The sequence below is a fragment of the Topomyia yanbarensis genome, chromosome 3 (assembly GCF_030247195.1).
Source record: "Topomyia yanbarensis strain Yona2022 chromosome 3, ASM3024719v1, whole genome shotgun sequence".
NCBI lineage: Eukaryota > Metazoa > Arthropoda > Insecta > Diptera > Culicidae > Topomyia > Topomyia yanbarensis.
In genome coordinates, this window is record NC_080672.1 from 291718559 (window position 1) to 291741262 (window position 22704).

Genomic DNA, 22704 nt, shown 5'->3' on the forward strand with positions numbered 1-22704 from the left:
GCCATGTACGGGAAGCAAGACCTACGGTTTGGATCCACGCATCCGAACCGAGGGTCCGGATCCAGACACTTGTCTGGATCTAAGAACCATGTCTGGGCCTAGTTTAGGTCCGGACCTGGTAAGAGGAAAAGGGGATGGGCTAGATCAAGGGACTGGTCCGGATCCGGGAACTGGTCCGCATGCGGGTGCTGTGGCGGATCCGGAAATGCCTATAGTTTTTATTTCACTATCAAACCTACCCAGTAACAAAAATTCGTGATTCCGGCTGGTTTCTACCAATACTGTGACAGATCTCAGTCTAAATTTGGGCAGAAATCCGCAAGAATTTCGGTTGGTTTGACCCGATACTAACACTATCATATAAATCGACCGAATTATCCTGCATACAAACAGTGCCGAGGTTGACACATACTGAAAAAGTGTGGTTGTGTGATTCACTTACATGAACAGTAGGGTGGGACAAAAATTAGATTCCTGCTCCGAACAACTTTTTAGGTACCATTTGGGTCCTACAACAACTGTGCAAATTCTTAGCTCGATCGGTGAAACTATATTTTTGCGCCCACTGTTTAAAGTTTACATGGGATTTTGTATGGGAAAATTAACTTTTACAAAATAATTCCTCCACGAGTCGCCCATTACTTCCTAAAAATAAATCATTATGTGGCTTTTATAGAAAATTTAACAAAGAAACAAAGTCTCGAAAACCACGAAACGATGTGACGCTTGAGAAAAAAGTTATTAAGCAGAAACCGATTGATGCTCTGACGATTCATAAAATATTCATTTTTTCTAGCACCACTGCTTTTGGTTATCCAATTATACGCAATTTTGATTTAATCCTCTCTCAATGTATCTAAATAGTTTATCTATACTATTTGGCCACTTCGCAAGGTTTTGAGGGATAAATTGAGGCTTCTTTTGTACATAATAAGAGAATGTTAAATTTTTTGTATATATTTAAACCGTCAGAAGCAGTGATGCTATGAAAAGTGAAATTTTCATCAATCTTCAGGGCATCAATCGGTTTTTGCTTAATTACTTTTTCCACAATCATCAGATCGTTTTGTAGTCTTCTAGACTTTGTTTCCTTGACAAATTTCCTATAAAAATCAGCCATCTACTTATTTTTAGGAGATAACGGGCGACTCTTGGAAGAATTAATTTGCAAAAGATAATTTTCCTATACGAAATTCCGTGTAAACTTTAAACCATGGGCGCCAAAATATAGTTTCACCGATCGAGTTAAAAATTTGCAGAGTTATTCTGGGAGCTAAATTGGATCCAAAAAGTTACTTGGAGCCAAATTTTATTTTTTTTTTCATGTAACCATGTCCCACTCTAATGAACAGCAACTGAAATTCATCATTCCACCGTTTACTACCTTTGCGGGAATATGAGTTTAATAGCGCAATGCGAAATTGTGTGGTCTGTTACCGAAAAGACAATAGAATCTTACCGAAAAGTAATAGAAACATACCCGTTGGATTTTGGGTGAATACATAGAAGTCTGTGAAACCAAGTTCGCTATTCCTCTCCTCCGAATCTTTTCATGGCGCACTGCACGCTTTATTCAGCGTACTATTTCTAAACCTGAACTAATCATGATATGAGAGCGTATGATTCAATTACAAAAAACTACAACAGGTCGATTCTAGCTTCTCAATAAAATTTTAAGATACTGGTAAAGCATCAACCACCACAATGCCTCCTAATATATATGAGTCCCACAATGAAAAACAGTAAGCCGGGAAAAATGCTGTTGTAGATTTATACTTCTTCATCGAGTCTTGTGAATGTAGCATACTAGTTTTGGTGTTGATCGTGATGTTTTCCAAATTTAGAATATAGTAGGGTGATGAACCTTTTATCATCATGTTTCTATTATCACCCTACATTTAAAGCCATTAGTTAGAGCAGCGTCTGTCATCTTTGTTCAACGCATTGAGTCAAAGGATAGCGCAACAAAATGGGCACTCGATTCGAGTTTTCGTTACGCTCAAACACGATAATTTCAATGTTTTCAGTGCATATGTGTAATTATCTAGGTTTTTCAACAAAGAAGCAAATCTGTTGATGCCAATTTGGATGCATTCCACTGATTATAGGCTGGGTAATTAATAAATTAGTGAGGCACCCTCATTACTATGGTGAAAATAGGCACTTTACCCTTTCTCAAACCAGCACCTGCTCTTGGTACTGAAAAAAGTTTCGCCAGTTTCAATTCATTTTCATACGAAATCACAATGGCTGAAATTAAATTCCATTAATGACCCTTGACATCATAATTCAACTCTTTCGGTGTCAAAGATGCCATTCATTTACAAAAATCCCGTTCGGTAAACCCTCGTTGGACCAGGAATATATTGCAGACAACCTAAGGAGAAACCATGTATCATTGCTTTTAATGGTAGAAACTGCGAAAGGGGTACTTCTGACTCCTGCGTATGCGTCAAACTTTCTCCGAGGGGTAAAACCTAACTGGGATAAACATTAACAATAAAAAATGAAACGGAACCTAACCGGCTTCCTATGACATATTTACATAATTAGATATTCCAAAAGTATACTTTAAGTTCCCGAATATACAGCGAACAATTGTATGCGGCATTTGGTCATTTCCCGTTTTTAAACATGTCGCTACCGCCCAAGCATTTTAAAAGGGTTGATCATCGCATATTGACTGCAATTAATAATACCTGCCATACGCTTTCGGTAATAAGTTTAACCCTCAACGATACAAGCCGGCCTCCCAGCGGCTAACTATTTTTTTTTTTATTTCAAAGAATTGTGTGTGCAGTAAGGGCTTGTGTATGAAAATTTATTTAATTAACGTTAAGGGGGGGTAAGAGTTTCAACGTAAAAAAACGCTTTTTCGCGATTTTTTTTTCGAATGTTATGTAAAACAAATTAGTCAAAACTTTTGTACATTATAATGTATCATTTCAATAAAATTCTGTTATTTTTCTATGCAAAAATATCGACAAGCGACACGGAAGAAAACACGATTTACGGTGTTAACTGCCATTGCAAAATTACTTAACCGTTTTATTTCAAACTTCGCATACACATTTTATGTCAAAAATACTTAACCTCTACGTTGAGTTTTCGAAATAATGTTTCAATTAGGGAGGTTTTTTACTCATTTGAAATGAAAATTATTATTTTTCACAAAAAATTCCGCCATTTTAAAGTACATAGAAAAACCAGGGTATCCTGGAAAGATGATTAAAAGGAATTGTAGGATTAACAGACCTGCTGTGTATTCCAAAATAAACTGCGCATACTGGGATGCAAATAACTTTCTTACACTTACATGTTAAAGACTCGCCTGTGATTAAACATGATCAGCTAGATCAACAAATCAAACTGTGGCAAAATTTTTCAAGTGGGCCACCCAAATGAGGTGATATCACAACTTCGATTGAAGATCCAATTTTTTGTTAGTACAGTAAGATTCCGTTTTTGGCACGTTCCGTTTTTGGCATGCTCCATTTTTGGCAACAAGAAAGTTCCGTTTTTGGCAACATTATTTTTGTTCATAGTAAATCTTTTGAAAAATGCTCAATAATCATTTTGTTGTAATAATGGATATCGCTTTTGACTTTATTTCCAAACATAGGAGTCATATTTACTATATTTTATGGGGGCGGGCATAGCGAATAAAGTTAAATTTGTTGATTTTTTCTATTATTTCATTCCATTTCACATATTCTTATATAATTAATGTTCTTGTAATATTTATGATGTCACAAATTGAAAATAAAAGCTTTTAAGGTAAAGTTCCATTTTTGGCACGGTTCCAGTTTTGGCAACTAAAAAAAAATATTGTTGCCAAAAACGGAATCCTACTGTATTTGGCATTGCAAAACCGAATCCAGATGGGTTTCGCAAAACAATTTTTTTACCATAATATTGACATTTGAATTTTTAGCCCGTTTATTTAAAAAAATACTAACGGCAACCGTTTATTTTAAAAATACCTAATTGACCGATTTTAACGAACTAACCCGATCAAAATGAAATAATAAGATTATAACACAATAAAATTTTCGTAACAGATTGTGTTATAAATTTAGTCTCGTTAGTAGTTAAAATAACAGAAAATTATAACAAGTAACAACGCGAGTTATAGTTTTGAAATCTTTTTGTTATGTGTTTCTGGTCGGGAACAAGCAATGAAATTGTCGTGAGCCCCACATTGTTCGCGATTTTTTTTTCCGATTTGAGAAGTTACTATTTTGCATACATTTCAAACAAATGTTTATAAAAAATGAAAGAAAGGCAAAAGGATGTCCCAAAAAGTCGATTTTAGTCCAAATAATTTTGTCGAGATAACATCAAATTTCTACTTTTCATGGATTTTTGACATTCTGCAACAAAAATACGATTTATCTCTTATGCTTATGCTTATGCTTATTTGGCAACAGTGGCGTAGCCAGAAATTTGGTTTGGTGGGTTTTTCACGAAAAACGTTGATTTTTTGAAAATGCTTCAATATAATATAAATTTGATAAAATATTGAAAATTCAGAAACAAAAACAGTTCAGCAGTTACCATTCCATTCTACAAATAAGAAAAAATAAAAAATACCTTTCATATCTTCAGAGACAACTTTCTTTTATAAAATGTTTTAAAATCAAAGAGTATACTCCTTTAAAATGAAATATATGTTCGACAACTTTTCTTACGGTCAACATCACATAATTTCGAAACCATCAACTTTAAAGGTTGGTCGTCAAATGGTGGAAACTTCCCAGCTCCTATCTCATGCTTCCCAGTGCGTCTATTGATGACATTCAATCGGTAACCCGGCATCGACTGGGTACTACTGTCTTGTGCAGTAGCAGCGAAATGAGAAGGTGCGAGTGGGCATGTGCGCTATAACTCTACCGTAGACAGAACTGAATACGTGACGTGGTAAAGAAACCCCGCGCGGCTGTACGAGGAGACAGGAGGCTGGATCAAACCTTACAAGCCGCCCGGAAAACACCACTTTACGAAGAATCAGGAAGACAAGGCGGATCGGAATAATCGATCGAATCCCACGTAACGAAAAAATGACTACGATTGGAAACTTGGCATATCGAACTGAAAGTCTTTTTGCTTCCTTGGGTTCGAACGAATCCTGCACAATGATCTAAAAACTCGCAACTTCAAAACCGTAGCATTGTAGGAACTTTGTTTGGCAGGATAGAATGTGTGGAAAAGAGGGCATCGCGCGGTTACATTCTACTAAAGCGACGGCACAACAAACAAGTTGGGAATCAACTTTGTAGTGCTGAGCAAGATGCGCCAACGCGCAATCAAGTAGCAGACGATCAGCGAAATGATTCGTGTGGGTCAAAGGGCACTTCTGCAACTACAGCATCGTTAACGTGCACTGCCCTCACGTAGCGTGACCCGAGAACGAGAAAGATTCGTTTTACGCGCATTTGGAGCCCGCGGTAGAATGTGAAGCTCCTCATCAGCGACATGAACGCCACCCCTGAGATCACCTGATTAACAAACTGAGAACCAAATCGACCACGTTCTAATAAACGGAACATTTTTCTTCGACATCACAAATGTGCGAACCTTTCGCAGTGCGAATATGGATTCCAAATCGCCTACAGGAAGAACGGGATACCGAGGCAATGGAGCATCTGTACAGAGCTATGAAAATTCTACGAGTAGGTGAATCGCTCGAGCAAAGGCTATGTGCTACAGGCCGACATATGAAAACATTCTAATAGAGACTTTCTCACGACCGAGTGTAAGCTGATCGATAAGTGTATTATAACAAAGATTGAAATAGCAGTAGACGACGAGAGCATCACAAGGACCATCTTGAGGATATGCGCAGCCGACAACAGATTCCCAGCACAAGATCTACTGAAGATTCAAGAGGAGATCGGCGGGTTGAGGACTGATAAAGCCGCTGGCAATGATCAACTGCCATGTGAGCTGCTGAAACACGGAAGAGAGGCCTTGGTTAGAACACTCCACTGGGTGGTTTTAAAGATCTAGGGGAAACAGTTTTACCGGAGGATTGGATGGAGGAAGTAGTATGTCTCATCTATAAAAAGGGTGTTAAGCGAGATTGCTGCAAATAGTTACCGAACAAGCATATTGCTGAAAGTGTTCCCAAATTCTTTGTCACCGCCAATCACCGTTAGCAAGCGAGTTCGTTGAGAAAATTAGCATATAATGCCCAAATACGGATTTCCGGACAAACGAAAATAGATCGAGTTATGTGTGATGAGTATTAGAAATACTTTCAAGTCCTTTTGAAACTCGGAAAGAGCTACGGTAAGGTGTAATAATAAGAGCTAGGATTGACACGGTATTCCGGAAGTCTGCTCAGCTTTTTAGCTTCGCCGTTAACGTCAATATTGTGGCACACAATCTTGAGACGATAGTGGGAACATACATCCGACTGACGATTAAAGCAAAGCGAATTGAGCTTGTCACTGGTCTGGTAGTACGTGAGAAGAAGAGGTTACGCCTCCCACCGAGTATATCGATTAATGGCGATGATATCGAGTTGGTTGATACCCACACAATTGGGGCGGATTGTTGGCGAGTTACGGCGGGTTGCCTAGAACAATGTTTCAATAACCTACCGCTCGCCGGCATGTTTTAACCCGGCTAGTCGCCATTTCGTTTTCTGGGTGAGCTCGTGTATTTGGGCTCACTAATGACCGCCAATAATGCCACCAAGAGAGAAATTTAGAAACATAATCTAGTAGGTGAACGTTGCTGCTTTGGGTTTCAAAAAACCCTTCGATCGACGAATGTACGACGCCGCATTAAGTTAACCTTCTACAAATCGCTCATTAGACCGGTTGTCCTCTACTGACAAGAAACCTGGAGTATGCTGGCGGAAGATCAACGCGTTCTTAGTGTTTTCGAATGGAACGTGTTGAGAACGATCAGAATGCGGAGACAGCATATGAACAACGAATTACAACAGTAGCTTGAAGAACCACCCATTGTTCGCTCAGCGAAAGCATGATGAACAACTCGGTAAAAATGGTTCTAGAAAGTAATCCGATAGCTACAAGGAGGAGCGATCGGCCAAGATGAAGAACACCTGACGAGTCTTCGAGTCCTGCGAGGCGACAAAGAGCCATGGACAGAGCGAACTAGAGACGACTTATTGATACAGCAAAGGCGAACATGACCTTAGACTGATTGGTATGTGAAGTATTTAAGTAAAAGTTTAGCAACAAGTCTCCCAACATAAAAACATCTTGTGATATAATCATTTTAGTGATAAATCCTTCTAGAAATAATCATGGAAAATTAACTCTTTAAAAAAGTAGTAAGAGACTTGATGTCTTCAGCAAAGTTGTTGGGAATTTCATTTAAAACATCTTTATTGAAGATATGAAAGCTCTAGCATATCGAGATATAAAACCACATTTACGAAATTATTCTTACATCCACTTTTCTACAATATTACTGCAAACTTTAGAGACACACAAAATTCTTCGAAAATACTAAACCTCCAAAGCTGACGGTAAAAACTGTTTTCGAGCATTTATTTTACTTTTCTTTGCTATTAATGTTCATAACTTAAGAACGAGACCTTGTATACGAAATTGTATTAAGCCATATAATACAGTACTCAAATGTACATCATAAATAGCTGATCCTAACTAAGAGATCGGGTATAAGATCCCATTCCCAAAATTTACCAAAAGTACCCATGGTTTTAAAACATTAAGTTCTCAATATAATGATCAGATAATAAAGTTCCAAAATTATTATTTAAATATTAAATATTAAATATTTTTTATATTAAACTGGTCACCACCAATAAAATTTTTCAATTCAATTAATTTTGGTTTTGGGTGGGGGGGGGTGGGTTTAACCCCCTGAACCTTCACTGGCTACGCCACTGTTTGGTAACAAAAATACGAATTCTATTTCAGAAATTTCATGTGGTCCCGTCTTTTTGTAAACATTTTTTTTGTTGCGGCTTATATGGAGATTTCGTGTGTGACCGGACGATGCAGTCTATATTTCCGGAACAATATATGTAATGATGAAGATACGTACGAAATTTTGTAGCAATCTATGGGGATAACATCCTTTTCATTTGAGACTAATTTTGTGAAAATGGGCCAAACCATCTTCGAAAAACTGACGTGAGTTTGGTAATTTTCAAAGATGACCATTTTTCCGGGACTTACGGCGGTCAATGTGACCTACGAGACTTCAGAAGGAAAGGCGGAGGAAGGTTTGATGCAGCTAACCGCATGTTACACCTTTCATTTGATACTTGGTTTGAGGAAATTGACCATCAGTGATCTATATCGGCAAAGCCAAGTGATTTAATGTAATGTAATGTAATGTAATGTAATGTAATGTAATGTAATGTAATGTAATGTAATGTAATGTAATGTAATGTAATGTAATGTAATGTAATGTAATGTAATGTAATGTAATGTAATGTAATGTAATGTAATGTAATGTAATGTAATGTAATGTAATGTAATGTAATGTAATGTAATGTAATGTAATGTAATGTAATGTAATGTAATGTAATGTAATGTAATGTAATGTAATGTAATGTAATGTAATGTAATGTAATGTAATGTAATGTAATGTAATGTAATGTAATGTAATGTAATGTAATGTAATGTAATGTAATGTAATGTAATGTAATGTAATGTAATGTAATGTAATGTAATGTAATGTAATGTAATGTAATGTAATGTAATGTAATGTAATGTAATGTAATGTAATGTAATGTAATGTAATGTAATGTAATGTAATGTAATGTAATGTAATGTAATGTAATGTAATGTAATGTAATGTAATGTAATGTAATGTAATGTAATGTAATGTAATGTAATGTAATGTAATGTAATGTAATGTAATGTAATGTAATGTAATGTAATGTAATGTAATGTAATGTAATGTAATGTAATGTAATGTAATGTAATGTAATGTAATGTAATGTAATGTAATGTAATGTAATGTAATGTAATGTAATGTAATGTAATGTAATGTAATGTAATGTAATGTAATGTAATGTAATGTAATGTAATGTAATGTAATGTAATGTAATGTAATGTAATGTAATGTAATGTAATGTAATGTAATGTAATGTAATGTAATGTAATGTAATGTAATGTAATGTAATGTAATGTAATGTAATGTAATGTAATGTAATGTAATGTATTGTAATGTATTGTAATGTAATGTAATGTAATGTAATGTAATGTAATATAATGTAATGTTCAGATAATAAACTTCCAAAATTATTATTTAAACATTCAATATTTTTTATATTAAACTGGTCACCACCAATAATTTTTTTTTTCAATTTAATTAATTTTGGTTTGAGGGGGGGGGGTTAACCCCCTAATCCCCACCCCCTGGCTACGGCACTGTTTGGCAACAAAAATACGAATTCGATTTCAGAAATTTCTTGTGGTGCCCTCTTTTTGTAAACAATATTTTTTGTTGCGGCTTATATGGGGATTTCGTATGTGACCGGACGATGCATTCTATTTTTCCGGGACAATATAACTGATACGTACGAAATTTTATAGCAATCTATGGGGATAATTACTTTTTCATTTTAGACTAATTTTGGAAAAATGGGTCAAACCATCTTCGAGAAACTGATGTGAGTTTGTTAATTTTAAAAGATAACCATTTTTCCGGGACTGACAGAACCTTTTATGGTGGTCAATGTGACCAACGAAACTTCCCGAGATCCGGGACTTCCGGAATTGTCGATAGTGGACAATAACTTGAGTTTATGCATTAATTAGCCATCAGTGATGTAAATATAAAAGCGAAGTAATTTGATGTTTTTTTCAGTAGATTTTTAACCCCTGAGATAATATGGTTGTAACGGTTTAAATTAACTATAACTCCGGAACAAAGGGTCAAATTGGAATAAAATTTATTGGTAGTTAATGGGAGTATCATGTCTTTCATTGGATTCATGATTAAAAAAATCGGTAAAGAATTCGCTGAGAAATAGGTACGACATTAACTTGGGAGTATAGCAAGTTCTCCTGTGGCATCAAGAACCATCATAGGCGGCCAATGTGGTCAAAGCTACTTCGATTGGCAATTAGTGATCTTGATCCGCAAATCCAAGTAATTTTGCATACATTTTAATATGCATTTCATTATTCGGTCACCATGGTGGTACCAGTTTGTATGGGAATTTGCTAGGTGACCGCACTATTCAACCCGTAACTCCGGAATCGGAGGTCCATTCAAACAAAATTCTATAGCAGCCGAAGGAAAAGTTTGTGCAAATCGGTCTAGCCATCTCAGAGAAACAGAGGTGTAATTTTTTGCCACATACACACATACACACACACACATACATACACACAGACTTTAACTCCGCTAGCGAATGACGGATCCCAATAGTAGCATGTCTGTAATAACATACGTACATGGAACTATTGAGATCCAGAGCTACAGGTCCAAAGCCCTGGTAAAGGAGGATGGTTGTGATGATCCGGGCCGAGATCACCACGTAAAGCAAGGTAGGGCATAACCCCAATTCCAAGGCGTGAAGCGACCCGTGCCGAGGGATGAGTGATCGAGGGGGTGAAAAAGATGCTCGATCGTTAACGGAGCCTGTGGGGTACCTGGGCAACCCCCACAGTAAGCGTCCCTTACCACGCTAATGCGGAGCTCTGGCGTGGCGGACATATATTTCTCGCGCTACTCGTGGGAATTTTCATGGAGCAAAATAAAAACAAAAATAAACAGACGGAGGTGCCAAACCCCTTCGCAAGAGGTGGTTTGGCGAGGTCTCCCCCCCGTGGGGAGAGTAGTGGAACGATGAGTGCTGTACTCGAAAGCACCAGTGACCCCCCAGCAGCGGTAGGCAATACCCCTACCAATGCATCGGAGGGGCCAATAGCTGCGATGCGCAAAGTAGCGAAGCAACTCGATGCTATAATCGACTTCGCTAGCGCAAAGCAGAACATAGCCAAGGAGTTGAAGTTGAGCCTTCTGGAGCTCCGGAAAGCTGTTCGTGTCGCAAGACAGGAACAGCAGGCATATGTTGAGAGGGTGGAATGTCGGGAGAGGCCCGACAGAGAAACCCAGACAGTGGCCTCCAATAGGGAGGAAAGAGAGAAGGTTAATAGAGGTTCACAGACAGTGGCCTTTACCTTCTATGGAGCAGCCACGTCGATCGGAGCGGCGACCGAGTTCCCCTCGAAGGGAAAGGGAAAGGGCAATCGCAAGACGGCATCGAATGCGAAGCGCCCTAGGAAGTCGCCAGGAGAGGGTGCCAAAACCGACACCACTCGGCGTGCAACCGTCAAGGTCAAACGCCGCCTGGGTGAGGTAAGCGAGGGCGAGAGTGACCTCGCTGTTGAGAGCGATGGTACCAGCAACCCGGCACGACCGGGGCAGGGGGGCTCAAACCCCTGGACGCTGGTTACCAAGAAAAAGCCGGCACCGAAACCGGAGGTACCGCGGCCTGCGAGGAAGGCCAAGGACAGAGGCGAAGCCTTGTGGTTAAAAACCGACAAGGACAAATACGCCGATGTCCTTAAATCGATGAAAGCGGCCGAAAGCCTCTCGGCCCTTGGGCAGGATGTGCGTAGCGTAAGACGCACCAACACGGGAGAGATGCTCCTGGTGTTGAAGCGAGGCGCACAATCAAGTGCAATATACAAGGCCTTGGCCCAAGAGGTCCTTGGTGAGGGCGCCCAAATCAGGTCGCTAGGTGCGGAAACAACTCTCCAGTGCAAACACTTGGACGAGTTCGCGACCGCAGAAGACGTCGCCGCAGCCGTCAAGGAGCAATGCGGCGTCACAATCGAGCGGGCCTCTGTGCGATTGAGGGACGGACCCTCTGGCACCCAAGTAGCCTACCTCAGGCTACTGAATGCGGATGCCAAAAAGGTAACCGAGAAAGGGAAGCTGAAGATCGGCTGGTCGGTATGCCCTATTAGTATACCCCAGCCGCCTTCAGTGGACAGGTGCTATCGGTGCCTAGAATCCGGCCATAAAGCTTACGAATGCAAAGGCCTAGACAGGAGTAAGCTATGTCGTCGATGCGGCGAGGAGGGGCATAAAGAGCGGGGGTGCACTAAGGCATATAAGTGCCTTATCTGCACCTCTAAGAAGCAAGCCCATAAACATGCTATGGGCGGACCTTCGTGTCCCTTCGGCGAGTTAAATAAGAAGAAGCCGTGAGAGTCACACAGCTAAATCTTAACCATTGTGCAGCAGCCCAACAGCTGCTGTGGCAGTCGGTCTCGGAGTCGAGGACAGATGTCGCCCTATTATCAGACCCGTACAGCATCCCTGCCGGCAACGGCAATTGGGTGTCGGACGGGTCTGGAATGGTGGCAATCTGTACAACGGGAAGGTTCCCGGTTCAAGAGGTAATACACCCCTCCGCCGAGGGTGTGGCGATTGCCAAGATCAATGGTGTGTTCTATTGCAGCTGCTACGCCCCACCAAGGTGGCCAATAGAACAATTCTACCAGATGATCGACAGGCTCTCGTCGGACCTCGTGGGCCGGAAACCGGTAGTAATAGCGGGAGACTTCAACGCTTGGGCAGTGGAGTGGGGCAGCCGCTGTACAAATAGCAGGGGTCAAGCGCTAATGGAAGCGTTTGCGAAACTCGATACTGTGCTAGCTAATGATGGCTCCGCTAGTACATTCCGTAGAAACGGAGTGGAGGCGTGGATTGATTTGACCTTTGCCAGCCCGAGTCTGGCTCCAGGCATGGAATGGAGGGTAGACGAAGGCTACACCCATAGTGATCATTTAGCAATCCGCTTTAAGATCAACTATGGTGTGCAGCATCCGAGGGCGGGAGATCCCTGTCAGGTACGCGGGTGGAAGTCCAATCACTTCGACAGCGAAGCTTTCACCGCGGCCCTGGGACTGGAGGCCAACACCGACAGTCTAAGCGGGGATGCGCTGGTAGCTGTTCTATCACGCGCGTGCGACGCCACTATGCCGAGAAAAACACTGCCAAGAAACGGTAGATGCCCGGTATACTGGTGGAGTGCCGAGATTGCAGCTCTACGGTCAGCCTGTCTCAGAGCTAGACGTAGGATGCAAAGAGCTCGCACCGAGGATGCAAGAGAGAACCGCCGTGAAGTGTTTCGAGCTGCGAAATTAGCCCTTAACAAGGCTATTAAAAGCAGCAAGAGAGCGTGTTTCGACAACCTGTGTGAGAGTGCCAACGCGAATCCGTGGGGTGACGCCTACCGGATTGTGATGGCCAAGACCAAAGGGGGCTCCTCACCCCCAGAACGGTCTCCGGACCGGTTGGCAACGATTATCGAAGTACTCTTCCCGTCTCGAGCCACAAGCCCCTGGCCACCTGCACTACGAGACAGTGCGGGCACGGTCGAAATGGTGGCTCCAGTGACGAACGAAGAACTACTCGCAGTGGCTAAATCCCTAGCAATGAACAAAGCTCCAGGGCCGGATGGAGTTCCGAACAACGCTCTCAAGGCAGCGATCATAGCGAACCCGAACATGTTCAGGCTAGCTATGCAGAGATGCCTTGACGAGTGCCGTTTCCCCGATAGATGGAAAAGGCAGAAACTGGTGCTGTTGCCGAAGCCCGGGAAGCCGCCAGGCGACCCATCGGCGTACAGACCAATCTGTCTGATAGACACGACTAGCAAACTGCTTGAGAGGATTATCCTCAACAGGCTAACCCCGTACGCGGAAGGTACGGACGGTCTGTCAAGCAACCAGTTTGGCTTTCGGAAGGGTAAGTCCACAGTGGACGCTCTCAACTCAGTGATAAATACTGCCGAGATAGCGATCCAACGAAAAAGGCGAGGTATTCGATACTGTGCGTTAGTGACACTTGACGTGAAGAATGCATTCAACAGCGCAAGCTGGGATGCCATCGCGCTCTCGTTACACCGGCTTAGCCTACCGGTGGGTCTGTACCGGATCCTGGAAAGTTACTTCCAAAACCGCGTACTGCTATACGAGACCGATGCCGGTCAGAAAAGGGTTCCGATTACCGCCGGAGTCCCGCAGGGCTCGATCCTAGGCCCGGTGCTATGGAACCTCATGTATGACGGGGTTCTGAGACTGAAGTTCCCTCCTGGGGTCAAGATCGTCGGCTTTGCCGACGACGTAACCTTGGAGGTCTACGGGGAGTCAATTCCTGAGGTAGAACTAACCGCAGAACACGCGATTAGCACGGTGGAGGAATGGATGAGCGCGAGAGGCCTGGAGCTCGCTCATCATAAGACGGAGGTAGTTATCGTCAACAACCGCAAGTCGGCACAACATGCAGTTATCCATGTGGGAGAAGTCGCGATCACTTCACAGCGAAGTCTGAAGTCTCTCGGAGTCATTATAGACGACAAGCTGACCTTCGGCAGCCATGTCGACTATACGTGCAAGAGAGCGTCGACTGCTGTTGCGGCACTATCGAGAATGATGTCCAACAGCTCAAAGGTGTGCGCCAGTAGACGTAGGTTACTGGCAGGCGTTGCCGTATCTATCCTCAGGTACGGCGACCCGTCATGGTCAAGAGCACTGAGGGTAACCAGTTACCTACAGAAACTGGAGAGCACCTACCGCGTGATGTGCCTCAGAGTGATATCTGCCTACCGCACGGTATCACACGATGCATCCTGCGTGATAGCGATCATGATGCCAGTCGGGCTGGTCATTCGGGAAGATGAGGAGTGCTTTGAGCTACGTGGAAATAGGGGAGCCCGCGAGCGCACCAGGGTGATCTCGGTCGCCAGATGGCAGCGTGAGTGGGACAACTCCTCGAAAGGTAGGTGGACCCACCGGCTGATACCTAGCATATCGAGCTGGGTGGGAAGACCCCATGGGGAAGTTCACTTCCACCTGACACAATTCCTGTCAGGCCATGGCTGTTTCCGTCAGTACCTCCACAGGTTCGGGCACGCGGAGGTCCCAGTCTGCCCGGACTGCCCAGGTGTAGATGAAACTGCCGAACACATACTGTTCGTATGTCATCGGTTCGACGTCGAAAGAAGAGCAATGCTTGACGTCTGTGGCTGGGACACAACCCCGGATACCCTTATCCAGCGGATGTGTCAAACGGTGGAGAAGTGGAACGCAGTCTCGGCTGCTACCATCCAGATTGCCAGTAGGCTACAGGTAATCTGGCGAACCGAGCAACAGACGGCGGGCACGGCTAACTAGTGATTGGTTAGCTGGAGCGAAAAAGGCCAAGCGCAAAATAAGAGAGTGAATGGTCTGTTCATGCCGAGGTAGGTTGGCGCAGCGAATGGCAACCGCGTAAGGGGTAAACCCAGCCACCCCGAAGCAAGACAGAAGAGTGAGTGTATAGGCGTATAAGTGGACTGCCTCATGCCAAGACGGGAGGGTCGTAGCGTAGTATGTTGGAACTAAGCTATCGATGCCTCATGGCGTGGCAGAGGAGTGAAAGGGTGAGCATCCAAGTCAGTCTCACACTGCATGTTAAGGGTGAGCATAAAAGTCAGCCTCACAGGTTGGTAGCAAGCAAGGAATGAAAAAGGTGAGCACAAAAGTCAGCCTCGCATGGTATGTCAGAAGTGGGGCCTAAGAAAAATGTCCCACATGGGATGCCAGAGGGAGTGACAAAGGTACAACAGAGTGGCACGATTGAGAGTGAATCAGGTGATAGGGTGAGCACCCAAGTCAGCCTCACATGTATGGGTAGGGCGAGCACAAAAGTAAGCCTAGCAAGGAATGAGTAAGGTGAGCACACAAGTCAGCCTCGCATGGAACGTAAAAGGTGAGCACAAAAGTCAGCCTCATATGGGAGTGTTTGAGAGTGAATCAAAGTGTGATTTAGAGAGCACCCAAGTAAGCCTCATACAGGATGTATGATCGCGTGAGTGAGAGTGAATGAGTACATTCAGTACAGCCATCCCCCCAGAAGTAATACCGAGAGGTAGTTCCTGGGAGGAATGATGGCGGAGCCCAATGGAGTTTAGTCGGTATTAATGGCTGGTCACCATTCGAGTCCGACACGCCCCCAGTGCACCCCGTGTGGTAGATTGGACCCTACCGTTAGCACGTGTACTGGGCTAGGACATAAAGGTCTTCTCCATTGTAAAAAAAAAAAAAAAAAATACACACAGACTTTTTCCGATCTCGACGAACTGAGTCGAACGGTAATAAGAATCGGCCCTACGGGCCACGTTTGAAAGGTCGATGTTTGGAGCGATTGCATAAACGCATAATTTTTCTATATGAGAAAGACGAAAATTCGGAGAAAATTTAGAATAGGGCGTAAGTAAAAATGAGAGATTATCTTTGGGGTCTTTCTCTTCCGTTAATCCCTCGGTCGTTTCAATATTAAGTGCACAATTCTTTACATCTTATCTTAGTAAAAACCTTAGTCTTTCGAAATGTACTAAAAAATAGTGCAAAGTGTTATAGTGACGTCGTAATAATCGAAAGAGAAAGTAAGCATAGAGAGGCTCTCAATGTTACTTACGTCCTAATCAAAATTTTCTCCGGAAATTTTAAAAATCATTTTATTGGGCTTTTTTTTATTGTCATGTAGACATCTACATAGATTTTAGAGTATAAGTGTCTTCGGTAAAAAAATTAAAAATATTAAGAAAACAGATTTACTGAAAAAAGGTCAACAGATAGAACTGATCTAGATCAGTATAGACTTCTCTAGATCAAAATCAAAGCTGTCAAAATAATTCTCAATTCCATCCGATATACTTTGCTGAAGAAATAACCCACGGAGCAGGAGGTTTTGAGCGTCGAAAGTAGCATTCAGTCCCACTGCGCGGTAGGACCTTTTGAATAAGTACTCCTACAATAATCTAAAAAAGCCATTCAAACTGTTATCTCGTTTTTGTAAGATCGCACAAGACAAGAACAGCCCGGGGCTAATTCGAGTCACGTGCCGGTCACAAAAAATAGTTACATTTACCCCTGAGCTAATTCAGCATAGTTTGCTGGTCCACCCTCACCGCACTTGCAGTGTAAGGACTAAAACTCATTAATTTAACCACCAAAAATCAAACATTTGTTTATATGCGTTTATTATGCAAAGTAGGCTCATTGAATATTAATGCACTTTTTGCCGGCTAATGAATGCACCACCCAGCTCAGCAGCGCGTGCGGAGGTGGAATGAGGATAAAGTATGCTTTATGTTTTGCCGACTGCTTTTCGAGGTTGAGTTATTCCAAACACGCGTCTCCGGTTGGCGCAGGAGGACCCAAGAAAAAAACGTCATGTAAAATACCGTACGGTCTCGTGCCGTTCAAGTTGACCGATCGTAGCACATAAGTAGCTCGAAAATAAACCTTCCTATGGCGAGAGTTTGAAACTGTTCACTGGACGCAAATGCAGTAGTTTCTCAATTTTTGTAATGGTTTCAGACAACGAACCTAGCTAACAACGTCCGAAGCTAGCCCATGCCACGGTTTCCTACAAGCGGAAGTAACAAACAGCCGCCCAGCAGCGTGGTAGTAAAAATTGAGAAAAGCGAACGAAAAGAAAGTGAAAATATCGAATTGCTGCTAGGTAGCTAGCAGGAGAGTGTCCCGCAAGATCAGACCGATAGTTAACCCCTCAAATCTCGCGTACGGCAAACAGCTGGCTGACCCGTTTCACAACGGCAGTACAGTATTAGTCCTAGTTGCATGATTCATGATTCCTGAACCTGATGCAGTCCACCAGCCATCGAAACGTAACCAAACCGAAAGAAGAAAAAAAAGATATCAGTCCTGTCTGTGACCGGGTGGGCTCGAGAGTGAGAGACATTGAGTGGGTAATTTATGCCGCACCTAAAATGTATTTCATTTCGCTTCATAATTACGGACCACTGACTGGCGGCGTTTGCTGGATGGTGCTACACAGTACTGCAGGCCCCTGTTGCGCTTCGCATGCTGCTGCTGCTATTACTGCCGGTAATGAAAAGACCTCTTCTGGTTGTTCTGGGTGAAGGACGATGTGACTTATCGGGATGTGAATGGCGCAATGCTTCTGGGAGTTACAATTTTTTTTTCTCACATTTTTCTGTTCTGTACTCTTATGTCTCTTTGTCATTAATGAGCGACAGACTGGAATAAATGACCATCTGTAGCTGCAAGTGACGTGGAGAGTGCTGATGTTTCTATTGACGGTGCCAGCTGAAGTTTTATTCTGAAGCTTCCGACATCATATTTATGTTTGTGAATCCTGGTGAGAAAGATAACTGATAATTTTCATTCGGGTTGCAATCGATTTACCCAAATCTGCACTCTAATGTTGATATAGTTCAACAGAAACAATTGTTCAAACTCGAGTACCGTGTAACATTAACTATTAAAATCATAAGGTGAAACATCTTGCTTCCGCTGTTTAAATTTTCATTATTATGATTTTTTTTTAAGCAAACTAGTAATATTTTGATCATTATAGTTATTTCAGTGTTCAAAAAGTTTTTGTTGGTATTACAACCATAACAGCCGAATTTGCTCGTCAACTGCGTTAAAGTTATAAGCACACCTACAAGGGACTGCCCTATGGGTTTGTACGAAATGTTGATACTAAGTGTAAAATATTGTGAAAATATGTTTTATTGCATTTCAATTTAATGTAGTACTTAGATAGATAGTGTGTCGATGATCAAATTAGATTTTTTGGTAAAATATTTTCATGTTCCATCTGAGATTATTTGTGCACATTTATAGAAAGTTAATTCTTCTTTAAATATTTAACCCTTTATAAGGACCAGAGTTTGGGGCTGTTAATGAATGTTATATTAATAGAAACACGGTTCTTCCACTTAGTTTAGAATATATTTGCATTTATTTTGTAATAAAAACTGTTTTGAAAATATACTTGTTACCGCCCGTTAGAAATTTTTTACCACTCATAAACCAAATTTTCGGATTGAAAACAGTTGTTTTTGCAAATTTGCATCACCAACTTATAGGGCCTAGAGTATTTTTTCAAAATTAAGCTAATTTTATTGTTCAAAGTGAAATATCGGTATTTTTTTTTTTTCAAAAAACTCTTCAACAATCTGACACTTTTCAGTGTACAGTCGTGATTCGTTGGTTGGGACACAGCCTATGTCCAACTAACGAATTTAATTCGCTAGTCGGACCGACTGATGAATGTAAAAAAAACTCTCCAAAGAAGACATTAGCAGTGTAAAAGATTGTGAGATAGATTGTCAAGTCAATTTGACATGAGATTTTGACGTTCAGATGCTTTTTAGTTAGACAACGGTCCAACTAGCGGAGGTCCAACTAAAAAGCGGTCCAGTTAAAAAGTGTCCAACCAGCGAATCACAACTGTATCTCAATTATAATAAGAAGAGTTGCCAGACTCCTAACAAGTAGATTTCATTCGATTGAAATACTTATTACTTCATATTCCTGCATTATGAACGAAACGAAAATTTGGCAATGCAGTTGCCACCGCCTTATGAAGGGTTAAATGATCCCAAAAACACTGTTTCATGGTTTGGCGAATTTTGCATTATGACTGGCATATTTTAAATAAAGGCTTCCGCGTCCCTTATCACCTATTTTATAAGGTGATTCATCAACAGTGATATCTTTGAAAATAATTCTTGGTTAAGCAACTAATTTTTCCGATCCTATTTTATTGCAAATAATTAAGTGTTATATTGTTATTATGTTATATTCAGAATTGCACATATTTTGTCGTATGTTACTTTAAACATTCTTTGATTTGATGGCATTGTAAGTGAACACGTATCCACCGGTTGATGCCAATCGAGCTGACATTTCTTTGGACTGATCAAACTAATTTCTTTGTTTGTCTGGTGTTTATCTGACCAACTAGGAAACTAATCCATTGGGCATTTTATATGCGTGGGGAATAAGCATGGTCTTGTTTGAGTGAAGTGATGACTGTCGAATCATGTATGAGCCAGTTACTAGTTCTAGTAATAGGTGTAAAAATTAGCGTCATCGGTTGAATATTCGACATACAACGCTAGTCGTTTCAGGTATTTCGGTAGTGCGTTTAAAATACGCTTTGGTAAGATAAAAAACGCGCGCAAATAACAAAACAATCGGCTCCTTATTCAATTGTTCGCGGAGAAAGAAACCAATACATTATTGTACCAACGTTTATACAAGATAAATAATACACTCAGGTTTTTTTTTACGCGGGGGATACAAGCCGCGTAAATGAAAACCGCGTAAATGAAAACCGCGTAAATTTCAAAATCCGCGTAAATGAAAACCGCGTAAATTTCAAAATCCGCGTAAATGAAGACCACTTAAATTTAAGAATCCGCGATAAAGGGAATCTCATTGATGGATACCGCGTAAATTCCAAAATCCGCGTAAATGAAAACCGCGTAAATTTCAAAAACCGCGTAAATGAAAACCGCGTAAATTTCAAAATCCGCGTAAATGAAAACCGCGTAAATTTCAAAATCCGCGTAAATGAAAACCGCGTAAATTTCAAAATCCGCGTAAAAAAAAACCGCGTAAAAAAATACCGCGCAACAAAAAACCGCGTAAAAAAAACTTGAGTGTACTTGTATTACGAAATCTTCAATTACGTAGGTATTACGATATCAATTTCGACAAACGTCTCTATCAAAAATTCCTGGCTGCCGATTGCCCAGAGAAATGAACACATGATAATACTTCTGATAGTTGCATAGATCGTATCACTTATCAAGGTGAATCCAGATTTATGTAACTCTTTACCCCATCCTACTAACAAAAACTCCTTCACAGTGACAAACGAGGAGATGCATCTCCATAACAACGTTTGTTAAAGGGCGAACACGAAATTATTGCGACACCGAAAATGTCATGCCAATTTTCTTATAATGGTTTAAACCAAAATTTTAGGGTAGTTTTATACATATATTTACTTCAAAAATCAAAAGAAAAAATTAATCGATGGAGCCTTGAGTGTAAAATTGAACGGATTTTCGCGTGATGCCCTCCATCAAAGTCTTTACAGTGTCATCCGGTACCAGTTTCTCAGATTTTTTCCATTTTCTTAACATGTCCTTCTCGTCTTTGACTGTCTTCTTGCTCTTCCGAAGTTCCCGCTTCATCATTGCCCAGTACTGCTCCACCGGGCGCAGCTCCTGACAGTTTGGCGGATTCATGTCCTTTGGAACAAAATGGACAGAATTGGCCTCATACCACTCCAGGACACTTTTAGAATAGTGGCATGATGCCAAATCTGGCCAAAATAGCGGAGCTTCGTCGTGCTGCTGCAAGAACGGCAAAAGGCGCTTCTCGAGGCACTCAGATTTGTAGATCTCGCCATTTATTGTGCCATTTGTCACGAAAGGCTCACTCCTCAGTCCACAAGAGCAGATGCCCTGCCAAATGAGATATTTGGAGGCGAACTTCGACATTTTCTTCTTCTTAAATTTGTCGTCCACATAGATTTTGCTCTTGCCGGTGAAAAACTCCAACCCCGGAATTTACTTAAAATCGGCTTTTATGTACGTTTCGTCGTCCATCACACAGCAGCCATATTTTGTCTGCATCTTCTCGTAGAGCTTCCGTGCCCGAGTTTTGGCCGTCGATTGTTGCCGCTCATCGCGGTTTGGGAAGTTCTGTACCTTGTATGTATATAGTCCAGCTCTCTTCTTTGCATTCTGGACGTAGCTCTGCGACATGCCGATCTTTTTAGCCAAATCACGGCTTGAGACGTTGGGATTTGCTTTAATCATCTGCTTCACCTTTCCCTCCGTCTTTTTGTTCTCCGGTCCCGGTTTTCTTCCAGCTCCTTTGCCGTGGTCCAACGTCAACCGCTCCTGGAACCGCTTCAACACTCTGGAGACGGTTGAATGGTGAATGTTCAACATTTTTCCCAACTGCCGGTGCGACAGGTCAGGAAATTCGAGGTGTTTGGAAAGAATTTGTTCTCTCGACTCGCGTTGGTTCACCTCCATTTTCGTTGAATCGAAAAACACGACTTCGAGTTTAACAGTATGTAAACAATACACATCAACGAGAAAGTGTGCAAAATTTGGTTGATTTTTACCCAATGGTAAAAAAGTTATGCCCTGTTGAATGTGTCGCAATAATTTCGTGTTCGCCCTTTACACTAACATTTATTTGATTCCCCGATGACTGTAAGAACGTGTCCGGTGCTGTTATTGGCTTTTGAAAGTTTAGAACTCTTAGTTTTTTTAATTTATAACGGCCTTAAAATGAAGTGCCTATAGCTTCCGTTTGCGTACGCCACGTCAACTTGGAGAAAAATATTTGTGAAATCATTTAGTATACCAACTGCCTAGAACAAGAAGACAACATGAGCCAATTGATTTTAAGTTCCCATTCTTCAAAAATTATACCTTCCATTGTCATGGTGTCATCGCAATAAAAATCATAAGCAGATTGATAAGCCTGACGGCACAACAGGGGTTTAGCACTGCTAAAAAATAGTCGATTTCGGAACCACCTCAACCGCAACACACAATCGCTTCCTTTCCACCTACCCGTCCATTCATACATGTAGACCTTGAACCATTGTAAAGCTGGCTGGCACGGTTGGAGATCGGACCGTGTGAGATTGTGGGAAAAATCATCCCCCGTTAGGCCATTCAACTGACGAATAAAAGTCAGATGAGACCAACCGAACACGCGTGACTGAGGGAGGCGTAGAAAATCCGTGTAATAAGTCGATTGTTCTGCATAATATGTGTCACAACAGATTAGATAGGACACGACGTAGGGTGGGATATCCGTTTTTGAGATTTGTTCGGTATTGTTAGGCACGTTGGACGGTGAAAAGAGG